The sequence below is a fragment of the Schistocerca gregaria genome, unplaced genomic scaffold (genome assembly GCF_023897955.1).
Source record: "Schistocerca gregaria isolate iqSchGreg1 unplaced genomic scaffold, iqSchGreg1.2 ptg000431l, whole genome shotgun sequence".
Classification (NCBI taxonomy): domain Eukaryota; kingdom Metazoa; phylum Arthropoda; class Insecta; order Orthoptera; family Acrididae; genus Schistocerca; species Schistocerca gregaria.
In genome coordinates this window covers 138,198-151,007 of record NW_026061857.1, presented here as the reverse complement: position 1 = coordinate 151,007, position 12,810 = coordinate 138,198, and the positions used below count along the sequence as shown (strand labels likewise).

Here is a 12,810-nt window from a genome sequence, read left to right as displayed (position 1 = left end):
GCGGGGTGTGGCAGTGTCCTGCTGGACCGAGGGAAGCGTTCTCACCTGCCTGACACGCGTCGCGCTTCCAGATATTTGCGTAATTCGCACGGTGCATTCTCGGCTGTCCACTTCTGTCCCGACTTGTCCCGACTTTGCTCGACTGCCGCTCGCTGCCGCTCGGGTCGTGGTCCATATGACAGCACAAGCACGAGAAACATCTGCGAGACTGGCGCCGGACTGACCGGCGTGTCCGAGGCGCCGTGTGCGGCCGTTCGGAGCTACTAGTGCAGCGCTGTGCCGTGCCGTGGAAAGGTGCGAAAACACGGACACAAGACACAGGCGGTTCGACAAAGCATCCATCTCTTCTAGCGGCGAAAGATAAATTTTTGTTTACAAATATGCAATTGTGCACTGCTACAAAACTATAAGCCCTGGCGTATTTCAGAACAGTCCTGTCGTGTCATACTCTTGTTATTTCTAGAGACACTTTGTCTGTCTTCATTTTTTGGCTACCCCTGCCAGCCCTCTTTTACAGAGTTCCCTGGCGGTCACCAATCCGAATACTAACGTTGTTGCTTATCGTCGGTGATCGTACCAGAACAGTTGATTTTCCGTTTTTTTAGTTTATTTAATTACTTAGTTTTTGGAATTTAGCGCTCTGACGCATTTCAAGTGCACATCTGTCGATTCGCAGTGTTTCGTTACTTTCAAGGAGTTCCTACCACCCTTCCTTGGCGCATTCTTGCTCAAACTGAGTTCATTACTGTAATTTCGCATCTTACGTTTAATACAGTAGTTTAAAATGCTTGTGGGAACATCTTTGTCGCACCTGAGAGTTAGTATGAAAAGAGGGCTGCCAGGTGTAGTGACATGAAATTTAAAAGAAGAGAGAGAGCCAACAGCACCCGGTGTTCCCAGGCGGTCACCCATCCAAGTACTAATCGGGCCCGATGTAGCTTAACTTCGGTGATCGGACGAGAACCGGTGTATTCAACATGGTATGGCCGTTGGCGTCCTTATACTGTAGCCGCACGGCAGAAGAAGCCTTCGCCTCTCCTCCCAACACACGCAATCGCCATTTTCGGTGCACATTTGACGCAAAGCACGTCCTTCCACCTCGACACTCGCGGGAGACGCACCTTGTTATTGTTATCCAGCGCAGGTCTTGCGCGCGGCCGGGCGGCGGGTGGACTGCGCGGGGTGTGGCAGTGTCCTGCTGGACCGAGGGAAGCGTTCTCACCTGCCTGACACGCGTCGCGCTTCCAGATATTTGCGTAATTCGCACGGTGCATTCTCGGCTGTCCACTTCTGTCCCGACTTGTCCCGACTTTGCTCGACTGCCGCTCGCTGCCGCTCGGGTCGTGGTCCATATGACAGCACAAGCACGAGAAACATCTGCGAGACTGGCGCCGGACTGACCGGCGTGTCCGAGGCGCCGTGTGCGGCCGTTCGGAGCTACTAGTGCAGCGCTGTGCCGTGCCGTGGAAAGGTGCGAAAACACGGACACAAGACACAGGCGGTTCGACAAAGCATCCATCTCTTCTAGCGGCGAAAGATAAATTTTTGTTTACAAATATGCAATTGTGCACTGCTACAAAACTATAAGCCCTGGCGTATTTCAGAACAGTCCTGTCGTGTCATACTCTTGTTATTTCTAGAGACACTTTGTCTGTCTTCATTTTTTGGCTACCCCTGCCAGCCCTCTTTTCCAGAGTTCCCTGGCGGTCACCGATCCGAATACTAACGTTGTTGCTTATCGTCGGTGATCGTACCAGAACAGTTGATTTTCTGTTTTTTTAGTTTTTTATTTAATTACTTAGTTTTTGGAATTTAGCGCTCTGACGCATTTCAAGTGCACATCTGTCGATTCGCAGTGTTTCGTTACTTTCAAGGAGTTCCTACCACCCTTCCTTGGCGCATTCTTGCTCAAACTGAGTTCATTACTGTAATTTCGCATCTTACGTTTAATACAGTAGTTTAAAATGCTTGTGGGAGCATCTTTGTCGCACCTGAGAGTTAGTATGAAAAGAGGGCTGCCAGGTGTAGTGACATGAAATTTAAAAGAAGAGAGAGAGCCAACAGCACCCGGTGTTCCCAGGCGGTCACCCATCCAAGTACTAATCGGGCCCGATGTAGCTTAACTTCGGTGATCGGACGAGAACCGGTGTATTCAACATGGTATGGCCGTTGGCGTCCTTATACTGTAGCCGCACGGCAGAAGAAGCCTTCGCCTCTCCTCCCAACACACGCAATCGCCATTTTCGGTGCACATTTGACGCAAAGCACGTCCTTCCACCTCGACACTCGCGGGAGACGCACCTTGTTATTGTTATCCAGCGCAGGTCTTGCGCGCGGCCGGGCGGCGGGTGGACTGCGCGGGGTGTGGCAGTGTCCTGCTGGACCGAGGGAAGCGTTCTCACCTGCCTGACACGCGTCGCGCTTCCAGATATTTGCGTAATTCGCACGGTGCATTCTCGGCTGTCCACTTCTGTCCCGACTTGTCCCGACTTTGCTCGACTGCCGCTCGCTGCCGCTCGGGTCGTGGTCCATATGACAGCACAAGCACGAGAAACATCTGCGAGACTGGCGCCGGACTGACCGGCGTGTCCGAGGCGCCGTGTGCGGCCGTTCGGAGCTACTAGTGCAGCGCTGTGCCGTGCCGTGGAAAGGTGCGAAAACACGGACACAAGACACAGGCGGTTCGACAAAGCATCCATCTCTTCTAGCGGCGAAAGATAAATTTTTGTTTACAAATATGCAATTGTGCACTGCTACAAAACTATAAGCCCTGGCGTATTTCAGAACAGTCCTGTCGTGTCATACTCTTGTTATTTCTAGAGACACTTTGTCTGTCTTCATTTTTTGGCTACCCCTGCCAGCCCTCTTTTCCAGAGTTCCCTGGCGGTCACCGATCCGAATACTAACGTTGTTGCTTATCGTCGGTGATCGTACCAGAACAGTTGATTTTCTGTTTTTTTAGTTTTTTATTTAATTACTTAGTTTTTGGAATTTAGCGCTCTGACGCATTTCAAGTGCACATCTGTCGATTCGCAGTGTTTCGTTACTTTCAAGGAGTTCCTACCACCCTTCCTTGGCGCATTCTTGCTCAAACTGAGTTCATTACTGTAATTTCGCATCTTACGTTTAATACAGTAGTTTAAAATGCTTGTGGGAGCATCTTTGTCGCACCTGAGAGTTAGTATGAAAAGAGGGCTGCCAGGTGTAGTGACATGAAATTTAAAAGAAGAGAGAGAGCCAACAGCACCCGGTGTTCCCAGGCGGTCACCCATCCAAGTACTAATCGGGCCCGATGTAGCTTAACTTCGGTGATCGGACGAGAACCGGTGTATTCAACATGGTATGGCCGTTGGCGTCCTTATACTGTAGCCGCACGGCAGAAGAAGCCTTCGCCTCTCCTCCCAACACACGCAATCGCCATTTTCGGTGCACATTTGACGCAAAGCACGTCCTTCCACCTCGACACTCGCGGGAGACGCACCTTGTTATTGTTATCCAGCGCAGGTCTTGCGCGCGGCCGGGCGGCGGGTGGACTGCGCGGGGTGTGGCAGTGTCCTGCTGGACCGAGGGAAGCGTTCTCACCTGCCTGACACGCGTCGTGCTTCCAGATATTTGCGTAATTCGCACGGTGCATTCTCGGCTGTCCACTTCTGTCCCGACTTGTCCCGACTTTGCTCGACTGCCGCTCGCTGCCGCTCGGGTCGTGGTCCATATGACAGCACAAGCACGAGAAACATCTGCGAGACTGGCGCCGGACTGACCGGCGTGTCCGAGGCGCCGTGTGCGGCCGTTCGGAGCTACTAGTGCAGCGCTGTGCCGTGCCGTGGAAAGGTGCGAAAACACGGACACAAGACACAGGCGGTTCGACAAAGCATCCATCTCTTCTAGCGGCGAAAGATAAATTTTTGTTTACAAATATGCAATTGTGCACTGCTACAAAACTATAAGCCCTGGCGTATTTCAGAACAGTCCTGTCGTGTCATACTCTTGTTATTTCTAGAGACACTTTGTCTGTCTTCATTTTTTGGCTACCCCTGCCAGCCCTCTTTTCCAGAGTTCCCTGGCGGTCACCGATCCGAATACTAACGTTGTTGCTTATCGTCGGTGATCGTACCAGAACAGTTGATTTTCTGTTTTTTTAGTTTTTTATTTAATTACTTAGTTTTTGGAATTTAGCGCTCTGACGCATTTCAAGTGCACATCTGTCGATTCGCAGTGTTTCGTTACTTTCAAGGAGTTCCTACCACCCTTCCTTGGCGCATTCTTGCTCAAACTGAGTTCATTACTGTAATTTCGCATCTTACGTTTAATACAGTAGTTTAAAATGCTTGTGGGAGCATCTTTGTCGCACCTGAGAGTTAGTATGAAAAGAGGGCTGCCAGGTGTAGTGACATGAAATTTAAAAGAAGAGAGAGAGCCAACAGCACCCGGTGTTCCCAGGCGGTCACCCATCCAAGTACTAATCGGGCCCGATGTAGCTTAACTTCGGTGATCGGACGAGAACCGGTGTATTCAACATGGTATGGCCGTTGGCGTCCTTATACTGTAGCCGCACGGCAGAAGAAGCCTTCGCCTCTCCTCCCAACACACGCAATCGCCATTTTCGGTGCACATTTGACGCAAAGCACGTCCTTCCACCTCGACACTCGCGGGAGACGCACCTTGTTATTGTTATCCAGCGCAGGTCTTGCGCGCGGCCGGGCGGCGGGTGGACTGCGCGGGGTGTGGCAGTGTCCTGCTGGACCGAGGGAAGCGTTCTCACCTGCCTGACACGCGTCGCGCTTCCAGATATTTGCGTAATTCGCACGGTGCATTCTCGGCTGTCCACTTCTGTCCCGACTTGTCCCGACTTTGCTCGACTGCCGCTCGCTGCCGCTCGGGTCGTGGTCCATATGACAGCACAAGCACGAGAAACATCTGCGAGACTGGCGCCGGACTGACCGGCGTGTCCGAGGCGCCGTGTGCGGCCGTTCGGAGCTACTAGTGCAGCGCTGTGCCGTGCCGTGGAAAGGTGCGAAAACACGGACACAAGACACAGGCGGTTCGACAAAGCATCCATCTCTTCTAGCGGCGAAAGATAAATTTTTGTTTACAAATATGCAATTGTGCACTGCTACAAAACTATAAGCCCTGGCGTATTTCAGAACAGTCCTGTCGTGTCATACTCTTGTTACTTCTAGAGACACTTTGTCTGTCTTCATTTTTTGGCTACCCCTGCCAGCCCTCTTTTCCAGAGTTCCCTGGCGGTCACCGATCCGAATACTAACGTTGTTGCTTATCGTCGGTGATCGTACCAGAACAGTTGATTTTCTGTTTTTTTAGTTTTTTATTTAATTACTTAGTTTTTGGAATTTAGCGCTCTGACGCATTTCAAGTGCACATCTGTCGATTCGCAGTGTTTCGTTACTTTCAAGGAGTTCCTACCACCCTTCCTTGGCGCATTCTTGCTCAAACTGAGTTCATTACTGTAATTTCGCATCTTACGTTTAATACAGTAGTTTAAAATGCTTGTGGGAGCATCTTTGTCGCACCTGAGAGTTAGTATGAAAAGAGGGCTGCCAGGTGTAGTGACATGAAATTTAAAAGAAGAGAGAGAGCCAACAGCACCCGGTGTTCCCAGGCGGTCACCCATCCAAGTACTAATCGGGCGCGATGTAGCTTAACTTCGGTGATCGGACGAGAACCGGTGTATTCAACATGGTATGGCCGTTGGCGTCCTTATACTGTAGCCGCACGGCAGAAGAAGCCTTCGCCTCTCCTCCCAACACACGCAATCGCCATTTTCGGTGCACATTTGACGCAAAGCACGTCCTTCCACCTCGACACTCGCGGGAGACGCACCTTGTTATTGTTATCCAACGCAGGTCTTGCGCGCGGCCGGGCGGCGGGTGGACTGCGCGGGGTGTGGCAGTGTCCTGCTGGACCGAGGGAAGCGTTCTCACCTGCCTGACACGCGTCGCGCTTCCAGATATTTGCGTAATTCGCACGGTGCATTCTCGGCTGTCCACTTCTGTCCCGACTTGTCCCGACTTTGCTCGACTGCCGCTCACTGCCGCTCGGGTCGTGGTCCATATGACAGCACAAGCACGAGAAACATCTGCGAGACTGGCGCCGGACTGACCGACGTGTCCGAGGCGCCGTGTGCGGCCGTTCGGAGCTACTAGTGCAGCGCTGTGCCGTGCCGTGGAAAGGTGCGAAAACACGGACACAAGACACAGGCGGTTCGACAAAGCATCCATCTCTTCTAGCGGCGAAAGATAAATTTTTGTTTACAAATATGCAATTGTGCACTGCTACAAAACTATAAGCCCTGGCGTATTTCAGAACAGTCCTGTCGTGTCATACTCTTGTTATTTCTAGAGACACTTTGTCTGTCTTCATTTTTTGGCTACCCCTGCCAGCCCTCTTTTCCAGAGTTCCCTGGCGGTCACCGATCCGAATACTAACGTTGTTGCTTATCGTCGGTGATCGTACCAGAACAGTTGATTTTCTGTTTTTTTAGTTTTTTATTTAATTACTTAGTTTTTGGAATTTAGCGCTCTGACGCATTTCAAGTGCACATCTGTCGATTCGCAGTGTTTCGTTACTTTCAAGGAGTTCCTACCACCCTTCCTTGGCGCATTCTTGCTCAAACTGAGTTCATTACTGTAATTTCGCATCTTACGTTTAATACAGTAGTTTAAAATGCTTGTGGGAGCATCTTTGTCGCACCTGAGAGTTAGTATGAAAAGAGGGCTGCCAGGTGTAGTGACATGAAATTTAAAAGAAGAGAGAGAGCCAACAGCACCCGGTGTTCCCAGGCGGTCACCCATCCAAGTACTAATCGGGCCCGATGTAGCTTAACTTCGGTGATCGGACGAGAACCGGTGTATTCAACATGGTATGGCCGTTGGCGTCCTTATACTGTAGCCGCACGGCAGAAGAAGCCTTCGCCTCTCCTCCCAACACACGCAATCGCCATTTTCGGTGCACATTTGACGCAAAGCACGTCCTTCCACCTCGACACTCGCGGGAGACGCACCTTGTTATTGTTATCCAGCGCAGGTCTTGCGCGCGGCCGGGCGGCGGGTGGACTGCGCGGGGTGTGGCAGTGTCCTGCTGGACCGAGGGAAGCGTTCTCACCTGCCTGACACGCGTCGCGCTTCCAGATATTTGCGTAATTCGCACGGTGCATTCTCGGCTGTCCACTTCTGTCCCGACTTGTCCCGACTTTGCTCGACTGCCGCTCGCTGCCGCTCGGGTCGTGGTCCATATGACAGCACAAGCACGAGAAACATCTGCGAGACTGGCGCCGGACTGACCGGCGTGTCCGAGGCGCCGTGTGCGGCCGTTCGGAGCTACTAGTGCAGCGCTGTGCCGTGCCGTGGAAAGGTGCGAAAACACGGACACAAGACACAGGCGGTTCGACAAAGCATCCATCTCTTCTAGCGGCGAAAGATAAATTTTTGTTTACAAATATGCAATTGTGCACTGCTACAAAACTATAAGCCCTGGCGTATTTCAGAACAGTCCTGTCGTGTCATACTCTTGTTATTTCTAGAGACACTTTGTCTGTCTTCATTTTTTGGCTACCCCTGCCAGCCCTCTTTTCCAGAGTTCCCTGGCGGTCACCGATCCGAATACTAACGTTGTTGCTTATCGTCGGTGATCGTACCAGAACAGTTGATTTTCTGTTTTTTTAGTTTTTATTTAATTACTTAGTTTTTGGAATTTAGCGCTCTGACGCATTTCAAGTGCACATCTGTCGATTCGCAGTGTTTCGTTACTTTCAAGGAGTTCCTACCACCCTTCCTTGGCGCATTCTTGCTCAAACTGAGTTCATTACTGTAATTTCGCATCTTACGTTTAATACAGTAGTTTAAAATGCTTGTGGGAGCATCTTTGTCGCACCTGAGAGTTAGTATGAAAAGAGGGCTGCCAGGTGTAGTGACATGAAATTTAAAAGAAGAGAGAGAGCCAACAGCACCCGGTGTTCCCAGGCGGTCACCCATCCAAGTACTAATCGGGCCCGATGTAGCTTAACTTCGGTGATCGGACGAGAACCGGTGTATTCAACATGGTATGGCCGTTGGCGTCCTTATACTGTAGCCGCACGGCAGAAGAAGCCTTCGCCTCTCCTCCCAACACACGCAATCGCCATTTTCGGTGCACATTTGACGCAAAGCACCTCGACACTCGCGGGAGACGCACCTTGTTATTGTTATCCAGCGCAGGTCTTGCGCGCGGCCGGGCGGCGGGTGGACTGCGCGGGGTGTGGCAGTGTCCTGCTGGACCGAGGGAAGCGTTCTCACCTGCCTGACACGCGTCGCGCTTCCAGATATTTGCGTAATTCGCACGGTGCATTCTCGGCTGTCCACTTCTGTCCCGACTTGTCCCGACTTTGCTCGACTGCCGCTCGCTGCCGCTCGGGTCGTGGTCCATATGACAGCACAAGCACGAGAAACATCTGCGAGACTGGCGCCGGACTGACCGGCGTGTCCGAGGCGCCGTGTGCGGCCGTTCGGAGCTACTAGTGCAGCGCTGTGCCGTGCCGTGGAAAGGTGCGAAAACACGGACACAAGACACAGGCGGTTCGACAAAGCATCCATCTCTTCTAGCGGCGAAAGATAAATTTTTGTTTACAAATATGCAATTGTGCACTGCTACAAAACTATAAGCCCTGGCGTATTTCAGAACAGTCCTGTCGTGTCATACTCTTGTTATTTCTAGAGACACTTTGTCTGTCTTCATTTTTTGGCTACCCCTGCCAGCCCTCTTTTCCAGAGTTCCCTGGCGGTCACCGATCCGAATACTAACGTTGTTGCTTATCGTCGGTGATCGTACCAGAACAGTTGATTTTCTGTTTTTTTAGTTTTTTATTTAATTACTTAGTTTTTGGAATTTAGCGCTCTGACGCATTTCAAGTGCACATCTGTCGATTCGCAGTGTTTCGTTACTTTCAAGGAGTTCCTACCACCCTTCCTTGGCGCATTCTTGCTCAAACTGAGTTCATTACTGTAATTTCGCATCTTACGTTTAATACAGTAGTTTAAAATGCTTGTGGGAGCATCTTTGTCGCACCTGAGAGTTAGTATGAAAAGAGGGCTGCCAGGTGTAGTGACATGAAATTTAAAAGAAGAGAGAGAGCCAACAGCACCTTTTTTTTTTTTTTGAGGGAGCCAACAGCACTTTTTTTTTTTTTTTTTTTTAAAGGAAAAAATGAGAGGGAGCCAACAGCACCTTTTTTTTTTTTTTTTTAGAAGAGAGGGAGCCAACAGCACCTTTTTTTTTTTTTTAGGGGAACCAACAGCACCTTTTTTTTATTTTTTTTTTTTAGAGGGAGCCAACAGCACTTTTTTTTTTTTTTAATCTTTTTCAAATAAAAGGAGATTCTAACGGAAAAAAATAAAGTCCCAAGAAAAACGTCTCCGCTAATGTTCGATGGATGGGACATAAAGAATAAAAACAAAACGTCGACGCACAGTAACAGGAGGGAATCCAACATTTAGGCACACACCAACTGTGATAAATTTATCTCCCTGATACTGTCTCCTCACGCGTCGCGAGAAAATAAAAACAACACGGGAAAAAAAAAGCAAAGGAAAGAAAACAGAAAAGAACTGTGACGGACAAAACTCCATTCACAGAACTGTATGTCATTATGACGTTTTCGCGAATGTACGGTCCATTTAAACACAGCTGTACCATGCCATAAATCATTATCCAAGAATCCAAGAATCCAAGTCCAATGACATGCAAGGGTTCGTCATATCACGTCAACATTAGTATTATCATTACTGCCAGATAGGAAAAGTAGAAATGTCAAGATCGGGTATGCAGTCTCATAGGGTAAGTGACAATTTGGTGAACGCATGGGCTAAAGCGACATGCAAAAAATTGGCATAAGTCAGGGAATAAGCTGGTCGACCAAGTGTCTGACGATGTTCCGCCCACAGGTAAGACAGAAAATCGACAGCATCAGTCAATTTCAGGGTGAAAATACAAAAAATCGTATGTCCCAAAATCCAAAGTGTGGCATTTCGTTTGGCGGCCGGATAAGCTGCGCACTGAGGCACGATGGCGTCCAAGGCCGTCACCTGCCGCCTGTCCACCCTGTTGATTAAGCGCACCATGTCACACGCAATATCCCAAACAACACGGAATTTTCGACACTCGAATCGGTGTTCGATGGTGTCCTCCTCAGGACACGAATCACAGACACCCGAAGAAATCAGATCGATAGAGTGCAGCTTAGCGTTATTTGGAAATGTGCGGTTGACCACTTTATACCACGTCGCGTGAACGTGGGCCGGAATGACGGCGGCGGCGAGGTTTCTCCACACCACCTTCCAGTCATGCTGAGGTAGCCGATACTCCCATTTATTCCTGCTTGGCGAGCCCCGAAGAGCGCGAAGAATGTCACCGACACTGCACGCACGGACATCACCAAGCACTAGATAGCTGTTATTAATATAATACCGGCGTACGAAGTTCAAGGTGTACGGAATATGACCGACCGAGACCGGAGCAATCACAGATGGTGGGCGATATGCATTGAACAAGGCAGCCGTCGGACTGCACGGCCCCTTGTCAATCACCACCGTTGTCCGCTTCACGAAGAGCGCCGCGCACTTGTGGCGAAAATCAACTAAACCCAGCCCCCCCTCCGCCAGACTCAAGGTACAGGTTGCCAGGGAGACCTTAAAAATGTCACCCTTCCACAGCAACCAATAGACCGCCTGTTGAATGGCCCTTTCCAGCTGTTTCGGCACAGGTAGGACTTGTGCCAGATACCACGCTTTTGCCAAAATCTGCGTGTTGATAAGGGCCACCCGTTGACGGAGCGCCAAATTCCGAGAGGCATACAATTTTGCAACAGCCCGAACCTTGTACAGCGTGGACCGCCAATTAAGAGCTTCCATGCGCTGCGTATTGTCAGTCAGGATGACACCGAGAACCGTCTGCCGTTGCTTGACACAAAACCAGTCGCCGTGGACAGTACGCAGTCGAGGTGTAAGAGGGAGCAAAACAGTTTTCCGAGGATTGACGACAGCCCCCGTTGCTCTCTCGAATCGCTGTAAAACACCATGCAGCCTGTCAATGTCCTCTGGCTGATCAAGGAACACGCCGAGATCGTCGGCATACGCCCTGCAGATCAGCTGATCGTCACCAATGCGAATGCCTCGGCAATCCTGGGCGATACAGCGGAGGAGCGGATCCAACGCCAAAGCGAAGAGCGACATTGACAAGGGGCAACCCTGACGAACTGAACGGCTAATCGGAATCACACGACTGGCAATTCCGTTGATTACGACCCGCGACGTGGCATTCCGCAAAATATTGTGCACCATCTTCGTCATTTTAGTGCCAAATCCAAAACCGACCAACACCTGCCGCAGATAGGTGTGACTAATCCGATCGAAGGCGTTTTTGAAATCGACCAGCATTATCCCAGCCGTGCGGAGCCTGTGACTTTTAACATAGCCGATGCAGTCCCGGTACGCCAGGACAGCATCGAAAATGTTACGGTCCCTGACAGCACACGTCTGATGTTCACTCACCACCTTCGGCATAACGTTCGTCAGTCTGTGAGTGATGCACCGTGCTATAATTTTATAGTCGGCGTTCAGTAAGGTTATCGGACGAACACTGTCGAGATGTGGTGTTGTGGTCGATTTCGGAATGAGTGCAATGCGCCCTTCGGAAAATTCCGCCGGAATATCAACGCCGTTATGGATCTCATTCATGATGTCAATTAAAACACGACTTAAAAAACGGAAAAATTTTAAATAAAATTCTGCGGGAATCCCGTCCAGTCCAGGGGACCTGCCCCTAGGACTCCGTTTCACAGCTGCATCTAAGTCATCAAACGTAAAAGGTTCATTTAAAACAGCCCTATCCTGTCTCGTTAACACACGTGGCACTCTCTGCAAAAAATCGCGCAGCGCCGCGGCGTCTACGTCCACGTGTCTAAAGAGCGTCGCAAAATGCGCGTGAACTTCCCGCTCAATGGCCGCACCATCTGAGGTGGACGTGCCATCCTGCTGGATCCATTTACGGATAGCCAACCGCTCGCGCCGCCGGCGCTCCCTGTGTAGGTGGTAAAGAGAGAGCGGTTCCCCTTCTACGTCACCCACCGGTTGGCTCCGCGCGATAGCCCCAACACCCTTCCGACGCAGATCATCGAGGAGCTTGGCCTTAAATTGATTAAAAACAGGAAGCAAGTCAGGAGACGCCGTGACCCGCTGAGCGAGATCCTTTAAACAGTCCTGGTAAAAACGTGTCGTCGACCGACGCCAATGCGCCGCATCGAGACTAAAATCGATTAAAAAACGCCTAATAGCCGGCTTGGCTACCCCCACCCACCAAACGAGAGTATTGCCGTCATCGCCTTTATCACGCAAGAGCTTGCGCCACAACGCAGTAAACTGAGACGTGAGACTGGCATCGTCCAAAAGACTACAGTTAAATTTCCAAGTATTGTTGCGCCGAGTAGGGCGCGCACGTGGTAGGAGGAGCTGACACAAGTAGCCGCAATGGTCTGAAAAAATGACCGGCAACACGTCCGCCTTCCGGACGTGGGCGGCGAGCGGCGAAGACACATAGATCCTGTCGAGTCTACTGTGACCGGTGGCGTAAAAGTGCGTGAAATGCGTCTTGTCCGGATTAAGGACACGCCACGTGTCCCGGAGCCGAAAGCTGTCAACCAACGTACGCAATTCCTGGCACCAGTTAGGACGCGGCGCCTGATCTCGACCATCAATGACTGCATTAAAGTCACCACCAATCACTAAGTCAGTACGATTGTGATGGAGAAGTTGACAAAGATCC

At 50.6% G+C, this 12,810-nt stretch overlaps 7 non-coding genes across 7 annotated transcripts; all 7 read right to left on the bottom strand.

Annotated features, from left to right (window-relative positions):
- Positions 1–875: 875 nt before the first annotated feature.
- LOC126311558 (5S ribosomal RNA) lies at positions 876–994 on the bottom strand. Its single transcript, XR_007554689.1, has one exon. It is a non-coding gene; the product is annotated as a 5S ribosomal RNA (ribosomal RNA).
- A 1,061-nt stretch (positions 995–2,055) lies between these two features.
- Positions 2,056–2,174, bottom strand: LOC126311557 (5S ribosomal RNA). Its single transcript, XR_007554688.1, has one exon. It is a non-coding gene; the product is annotated as a 5S ribosomal RNA (ribosomal RNA).
- A 1,061-nt stretch (positions 2,175–3,235) lies between these two features.
- Positions 3,236–3,354, bottom strand: LOC126311555 (5S ribosomal RNA). Its single transcript, XR_007554687.1, has one exon. It is a non-coding gene; the product is annotated as a 5S ribosomal RNA (ribosomal RNA).
- A 1,061-nt stretch (positions 3,355–4,415) lies between these two features.
- LOC126311554 (5S ribosomal RNA) lies at positions 4,416–4,534 on the bottom strand. The gene has a single exon (XR_007554686.1). It is a non-coding gene; the product is annotated as a 5S ribosomal RNA (ribosomal RNA).
- A 1,061-nt stretch (positions 4,535–5,595) lies between these two features.
- Positions 5,596–5,714, bottom strand: LOC126311612 (5S ribosomal RNA). The gene has a single exon (XR_007554738.1). It is a non-coding gene; the product is annotated as a 5S ribosomal RNA (ribosomal RNA).
- A 1,061-nt stretch (positions 5,715–6,775) lies between these two features.
- LOC126311553 (5S ribosomal RNA) lies at positions 6,776–6,894 on the bottom strand. The gene has a single exon (XR_007554685.1). It is a non-coding gene; the product is annotated as a 5S ribosomal RNA (ribosomal RNA).
- Positions 6,895–7,954: 1,060 nt separating this feature from the next.
- Positions 7,955–8,073, bottom strand: LOC126311552 (5S ribosomal RNA). Its single transcript, XR_007554684.1, has one exon. It is a non-coding gene; the product is annotated as a 5S ribosomal RNA (ribosomal RNA).
- Positions 8,074–12,810: the final 4,737 nt, after the last annotated feature.